General features: G+C 42.6%; 1 pseudogene; it reads right to left on the minus strand.

Annotated features, from left to right (window-relative positions):
* Positions 1–6,035: 6,035 nt before the first annotated feature.
* On the minus strand, positions 6,036–7,756 carry LOC148932651 (uncharacterized; annotated as a pseudogene).
* Between the last annotated feature and the right edge of the window lie 537 nt (positions 7,757–8,293).

Raw genomic sequence — 8,293 nt, forward strand, 5'->3', positions numbered from 1 at the left:
CCTTCCTGTCTTGCGCGATTACCTCCAAGATCCTTGTGATCCCTTGTTCATACCTTTCCTCCTTCTTGAGTGTCTCAACTACTCCTCCCTTGCTAACATTAAATCCTACGGGGGGTTGCAAGTAATTATTGTTAGAATAAGAGAGATTAGGGTGAGGTCAGTTCCCATTGTAATTATTGAAATTACCGCCCCCCTGGTTAGGGCGATAGTTGTTGTTGTAATTTCTATTGGGGCCGCCTCCTTGCATGTAGTTGATTTCTTCCACTGTCGGGGTAGGAGCTTCAGGCTTAGAGACTGCTATAATGGAGGTTGGTGGAATCGGTTCCTCCTTCCTTGATGAATCCATTTGGTCCACCCTAACTCGAAGCTCGGTCAATTCGTTTGAAAAGGAGCTTTCCTCGACTTCTTCAACTGCAGCTATCCTCTTCAGGCTGTGCCTTTCTTTCGACCACCCCCTGCTGTTGGTGGTGAATTCCTCTATTACTGCCATGGCTTCCTCACCTGACTTCCTTAAGAACCCTCCATTTGAACCTGAATCAAGCATAGCACAAATTTTCTCGTTAAACCCATCATAGAGAATCCCTACCTGATGGTCCACGATGAAACCATGGTTTGGGCACTTTCGGAGAAGGGCTTTGAAACGAGCAAACGCCTTATAGAGGGGTTCATCCTAGCCTTGGATGATTTGGAAGATTTCGCTTTTGAGCTTCAAAATTGTGCCCGACGGATAATACTTGTCGAGGAAGGCAGCTACAATGTCCTTCCAGGTAGAGACCTTTTCTCTAGGCATACATTCAAACCACTCTTTAGCAGAATCAGTTGATGAAAAGGGGAAGAGTCTTACCCTTATGGCATCATCATCGACACCGTTCAGTTTGAGAGTGTTTGCGATTTCCACAAATTTAGAGAGATGGCGGTTAGCATCCTCTGTAGCCCTACCTGCAAAAGGAGTTTGCTTGATCCTTTGAATAAGGGGCATGCGTAACTCGAAATTATTAGAGTCAATACGAGGTCCTTCGGGAAAGGTAATCATATTCCCATGATTGAACATGTTCATCACGGGCTGTATCTCCTGATTCTTCTTTTCCAGAGCTTCTCGGGCTGCCCTTTCCGCATCTCTCTCATCTATCAGTAGCTTCACCGTTTCCTGCAGTTTTTCGATGTCCGTTCGGTCACCCATTGTTCCTGATCCTTTTTCACTTCTTATTTTCCTACGAGTTCTCTCAAGTTCTAAATTGAGCGGTTCTAGGCTGTACTTCCCAGAGCGCGTTCGCATACAAAACCTGCAAGAACCAAAAACAAAAATGAAATAAAAACTAAAATTAAAAACTGAAAGAAATTAAAGTCCAAAGTAGAAAAATTATCCGTTTGAAGATATCACTCCAAAGTGAATTGTCTTCCCCGGCAACGGCGCCAAAAACTTGATGCACTTTTTATTAGCACTAAATAAACCTGCAAGTATACAGAGTATATATAGTATAGCTAAAGGTTAGTACCGGATATCGAACACGGGGAAGACTAACACAAAGTGTCTATCCTCTACTGAGACTCAATCTCTATTTGGAAAAACATTTTGGTTTTGAAAACTTTTGAAAAATGGAAAACAATAGAAAGCATAGATCAACTAAGAGCAGATAAATCAAGAGAAAGACAATAGAGATAAGGGAATCCCAGGGATGTGTGTTCACAGTTGTGGTTATACAAAATTCCAACTATAATACCCTAGCACAGTTATTACTTTGATAGAACGAGTCACCTAGGTTATGCTCATGCGAAACAAACGTTGATTACAAGATTAGGGTTGTCAATCCTAACACGTAACTCCAAAAAGCTCCTAAGACCCTTAAAAAGTCCTCACTCTCAATTAACAGTGCCATTTTAAAGGAAGGTAACTGTAGTGTCTACTAAGTGTATCTAACTCGCTAGAACTCTGTCACAGTTATAAAGCAAGTTATATTAAATCATACACGATTGTGTCACTCAATCATGCAGCATCAAAACTACTTAGGGAAGAAACAAAGTAAAAACAAAACGGATATTAAATAGAAAACGGAACTTGTATAACCAAAGTCGTTACTAACACATCCCTAGAATCCTATGAGTTTAATTACACATAATTGAATAAGCTAAAAACATAGATTGAAGGAAAGTCAATTTGAACATAAAACTAAAGCAAATAAAACCCGTGGGTTGAATCCTTGTCGTTCTTGATGTTCTTGAAATCCTTCTCCAACACCTTGCACCAATGAAGTACTCTAGGTCTTGATCTCTATGAATTATTTTGCAAGTAGAAGTTCTCTCCTTTTGATGAAGCTTGAGGCCTTATTTATAGGGAAAAGCCTTGCCTTGTTGTAGAAGGAAAAAAATCTCCAAAATATGGTAAAACTGGGCGCAAATCTAGGGCTTCTCGGATTCGCCGCCTTTTTCCGGCGGGCCGCCGCACCTTGTCTGCGTTGGATTCCAGAGAGTCTGTTTCCTCGGCGGCGGACTGCCGCACATCCTCCGGCGGTCGCCGGGCGAGACTTCTCTTTCAAGCACATTTTTCCGAGGCGGACCGCTGCATTGATCTGTCCGTGGCGGTCGCCGTTTAACTCCAGATTCCCAAACTTGGCGTTTTGGCTCCCTTTTTCGGCTCAATTATGCACATTTCTCACAAAACACGTCAAAATATCAAAATAGACAAAATATGCAAATAATGGACGTGTAGAGTGTCTTTGACATAAAAAACGGATCAAATAATGGCCTTAAAACAGTGCAAAATCCGAGCGTATCATTTATGCGTAGTCGTTGTACATAATTATGCCCGTATCAATTAATAAGATAAATATGCCCGTATCAAAATACTCCATCTGATTCCAATTAAATGTCACATATTTTTTTACTTACTCCGTCTCTAAAATATATGTGACATGCACATTCCACTAACTTATTTTTTTACCCGTCCTTAATAAATTTATTATTTTACTTTTACTGTTAAATGGTGCAGAAAACATTGCGGAAAGGAAGAGGGGTAGAAACAATTGTGTAGAATAGGATGATAATTTCATTGTATAAAGTACCCTTTAAATAGGGATTACAAACAAGTAAATATGGTGAAACTTGTGCTCCAAGTATTCTTGGGCACCAAGCTAATATATTTCTTAGGCACCAAGCTAATGTGTTTCTTGTCCTCCAAGCTTTCTTGATCTCCAAGCTAATATCTTTTCCTTTTTCTAACACCCCCCTCAAATTGAGTAGTGGGGTCTCCAATACTCAATTTGCAAAGTGCATCTTTAAAAAACCTCTTGTTGACTGCCTTTGTCAAAATGTCAGCAAGCTGATCCTCTGAGCGAACAAATGGCAGCTCTACAATGCCTCCTCCAATGTTTTCCTTGATAAAGTGTCTATCCACCTCAACATGTTTGGTTCGATCTTGTTGAACTGGATTCTCTGAGATTCTTATTGCGGCCTTGTTGTCACAGTATAGTCGACACTTTATGCTAGGAGCTAGGCTGAGTTCCTTCATCAGTCTTCTTAGCCACATTATCTCAGTCAGTCCACTTTTGATTCCACGAAACTCTGCTTCAGCACTCGAGAGGGCGACCACTTTCTGCTTTTTACTTCTCCAAGTCACCAAGTTACCTCCAACAAAGGTAAAGTACCCGGCGGTTGACCTTCTATCATTAGGATTTCCCGCCCAATCAGCATCGGTGTATCCATGAATGTCAATATTATCACTCTTAGAGAACAACACTCCATGTCCTGTTGTCCCTTTCAGATATCGGCAAATCCTGAGCGCTGCTTCCATATGGTCCGTCTGTGGTTTATGCATAAACTGACTCACGACCCCTACGACATAGGCAATGTCTGGCGTAGTATGCGATAAGTAGATAAGCTTTCCAACTAGTCACTGATATCGACTTCGATCGGTCAACTCAGCTTTATCATTAATCTGTAATCCATGATTAACCGCTATAGGCGTATCTCCCGGTTTACACTCTGGGAGACCCGTTTCTGCAAGGATGTCCAGGATGTATTTTCTCTGTCTCAAAAAAATCCCTTTTTGTGATCTTAACACCTCGATCCCAAGAAAATACTTGAGATCCCCTAAGTCCTTCATCTCAAACTCCCGAAACAGATTCATCTTCAAGCTCTCAATCTCTTCAAAGTCGTCACCTGCTTCAACCCATATAAAGTTTTCCTCAGCCTACATCCTTCTCCTATCTTGAAGTCTGCTGCGAATCCTGGAGGGGCCTCCCTATACACCTCTTCTTCTTTTTTTAGCTCACCATGAAGAAAGGCATTCGTCACATCGAATTGATGCAGTGGCCAATCTTTATTTGTCGCCACTGACAATAAGACTCGAATTGTGTTCATCTTGGCCACTAGGGAGAAAGTTTCTGAATAATCTACCCCATATGTCTGAGTATATCCCTTCGCGACTAGCCGTGCTTTGTACCCATCGGCATCCTACAGGTCGCTTCCCATTAGGTAAGATGCACGTTTCCCAAGTGTTGTTCTGGATCAGTGCATCTATTTCTTTTTGCATTGCCTCTCTCCAGTGCTTGTGCCGCATAGCCTCTTCACATGACTGTGGGATCTCTTCCTCCTCATACAGTGTCTTCTCAAATACTTGAGCCATTTCTGACAGATGGCTCGTAACTAGGCAAGCAACAGAGTAGCGAGCCTTCCTGTTAATCCTCTCAGGTGTATATCTTTTTGGTGGAACTCCCTTGTTCTCCCGATGTGGAAGAATGTGCCCCCCTGTGTCGGGGTCAATCCCTTCGACTTCTTCACTAGTGTCACCTTCAGGAACGGACTGTCCTACTTCAGAGACTTGCTCAGCGGAATCGCTTACTGCCGCCTCTGTTCGGCCCACTTCGGGATTACTTGGCGTTGGCATCGGCACTGATATCCAACTTAGCGGGTCCTTACTACTATTCTCCCCCTGACTACTAAGGTGGGTATAAAAGTATTCGGTTTCAAGGAAATTGCAATTCATCGTGACAAACATTCGATTGGTTTTAGGATCAAAGCACCTATACCCCTTTTGGTTTACCCCATATCCCATGAAGACACACTTAATTGCACAAGGAGAAAGTTTGGTTCGTTCATGTTTTGGGGTATGAACAAAAACGGAGCACCCAAAGACTCGCGGTTCAAGAGTTAAAGGTGGTGGAATTTTGGTGAAGGAGGATAGGGCTTGGAGTGGTGTTTGGTGTTTGAGGATACTTGTGGGTAATCTGTTCAAGAGATAGGTTGAGGTAGCAATGGCTTCGGGCCGGAAGTGTTTTGAGGCTTTTGATTCAATGAGCATAGAGCGGGTCATTTCTAGGAGGAAACGGTTTTTTCTTTCGGCTACACCATTCTGTTCGGGAGTGTAGGCACAACTGGTTTGATGAATCAGACCATTTTCTTGAAAGAATTATTTCATGGCTGAATTAACGAATTCCCTCCCATTATCTGATCTCAAGATTTTTATAGAAGACTGGTACTGGGTTTTGATAAGGTTAAAAAAGTGTGAAAAATGTATATAAACCTCAGATTTTTGTTTCATGAAATATACCCAAGTCATGCGAGTCCAGTCATCAACAAAAACTAAGTAGTATCTAAGATCCTGCCCCCCAGTAAAAGGTGCGGGCCCTCAAACATCAGAGTGAATTAAGGAAAAAGGAAAATCAACACGAGTATTATTCAAAGGATAAGAGGTTCGGTGGCTTTTGGCCAAAAAACAAGTTTCACAATACTCATCATGTTTAGAAACAAAATCAGGAAACAATAATTTTAAGTAACCGATAGAAGGATGTCCCAAGCATCGATGCCAAAGCCAAGCCTTCCTATTGGCAGACCCGTGAGTTAGCATGGCGGTCCCTTTTTGAGCTATCTCATCTACATAGTACAATCCATCACGTTCAGTGCCACGTCCAATTATTTCCCCGGTTCGGATATCCTGTAGCAGACAGAAATGAGGTTGCATCAATAAGATGCAATTGAATTCCTTCGTGACATGGCTAATAGACAACAATTTATGAGACATCGAAGGAATGTAAAGGCAGTTAGATAATTGAAGGGTAGGTGATATTTTCACAGTTCCCATCCCCCTCAACTTTTGCAAACTCCCCATTAGCTGTCTGAATATGGGATTTCTGAGGTTTTTGAATCCCCGTAAGATCTGAAGCATCATAAGTTATTGTATCAGTCTCCCCACAATCAAATATCCATCTATCGTTTTTCTCATATCCACTAGACACCTGACATGCAATTCCAGTGTTTTCTAGGGGCTGAAACCTATTTTTACACACGATCGGGGTACTAATAGGGAAATTACTTAGTTTGGGATCAGATTCGCACAACACAAGAGAATATGGGTCATTAGGCAATAGATGGGGTACACTAAGTAATTTATTGTATTGCTAGGGTGAAAAATATGATTTATGTAAAGTTTGGGGTTCTTTAACCAAAGAACTCACAAACCCTACTTTACCTGCCACCGCTGTTTCTTCATCTCCCCCAAATTCCTCCTCTGACCAATTCGACACCACCGTTCCTCCGGCGAAGCTGGCGGCTCCCATCTGACCCGTCGGCTGAGCAGCACCGATTGCTCCCCTGTCGCCGCCCCAAGTCTGAACAGCTTCCCTGTTGCCCTCGGCGGTGGAGATAGGGTAATTTCCTCCGTCTCTCGGTTGCCCTCCGATAACTGCAGCAGCGTGGCCGCCGCGGTTCCAGGGAGCGCGTGGTGGCGCGGATGGCGGTGGTGCGGATGAGTTCTTGCCGTGTTTCTCCTCCCACCAATCGGGAAATCCGATCAATTCGAAGCACGATTCTTTCGTGTGCTTCTTCTTCTTGCAATAAGAACAGACAAGCTTCGATTTGTCTTCATCATTGTTTTGCCGGTTCCATCGACCTCCTCCACCGCCATTGTCGCCGTCCCTGAAGCCGCTGTCGTGCTAGTGCGATCCTCCTCGGACGACAAGTCCTACTCCGATGCCTTCTGTTGTGGCTCCGGCTCCTGACTGTAACACTTGTGACCGTTTCTCTTCTTGTTTGATCAGATTGTAAGCAAGGTCAACCGAGGGAAGTGGCTCCATTTTAACTATCTCCCTTTTGGTTGTTTCATATTTGCCGTCTATTGCAGTCAGAAATGTATAGAATCTCTGTTCTTGGATCCAATTATCATGTATTTCCATGTCCTCCGGGTACTTCATAGGATTTGTCCGTTTCTGATCTATTGACATCCATAAATTTTGTAGGGTACTCCATGTCTCCTCTAACGATTGGTTTCCTTGTTTCACCATGCTGGATTTGATATGCAGATCGTATATTTGGAGTTTATCTCCTCCGCTCCCGTACATGATAGCCAACGCATCCCATATGTGTTTGCTGTCGGTTGTTTCAACATTCGGCTGACCAACCGAGGTTCGATATTTTGTGTGAGCCATGTGAACACACAGTGATCAGCTTGTTGCCATTGCAGAAAGGCTGGATCGGTTCGTGGCGCGGGAGGTGGCACTCCGGTTACGTGAGAAACCATTCCCCTGCCGTTTATAGCCGTCTTCATCGGGACGGCCCATTCAGAGTATTTTTCTCCATTCAATTTGCTTCCTCCGATGTGGAGGGGTTGTGTATCGATTTTGTACACAATGGGTTTTTCTGGTGGATTTTTTGTGTTCTCTGGTTTGGGTGTTGATGGTATCATCATGGCAAGACTTTTGCTCATGATTTCAGCAATTTGCTGAGCAATTTCATCCGACTGGGATGGGTTTTTTTCGTCTGACATGGTTTGTTTTGAATGGTGTTTTGCAGATTTGGCTTAAAGCCGAGAAAGGTTAGGGACAGTGATGAAATTTTTCTGAGTCCTGCTCTGGTACCATGTTAAATGGTGCAGAAAACATTGTGGAAAGGAAGAGGGGAAGAAACAATTGTGTAAAATAGGATGATAATTTCATTGTATAAAGTACCCTTTAAATAGGGATTACAAACAAGTAAATATGGTGAAACTTGTGCTCCAAGTATTCTTGGGCACCAAGCTAATATATTTCTTAGGCACAAAGCTAATGTGTTTCTTGTCCTCCAAGCTTTCTTGATCTCCAAGCTAATATATTTTCCTTTTTCTAACATTTACCACTATTATTAAATAGACTGCACATTCCACTAACTTATTTTACTCACAATGTAGAACTAATAATCCCTCAGTCCACCAATATGCTCATTTGCCATTTTGTCCGTCCAACCAATACAAGTCCCATTTACCTTTTACCATTTTTGGTAAGGACCATACATTCCATTAACTCTATCTCATCTCACATTTCATTAT

The sequence above is a fragment of the Salvia hispanica genome, chromosome 2 (genome assembly GCF_029641045.1).
Source record: "Salvia hispanica isolate PSC_SH4W2 chromosome 2, Shi_PSC_v1, whole genome shotgun sequence".
Lineage (NCBI taxonomy): Eukaryota > Viridiplantae > Streptophyta > Magnoliopsida > Lamiales > Lamiaceae > Salvia > Salvia hispanica.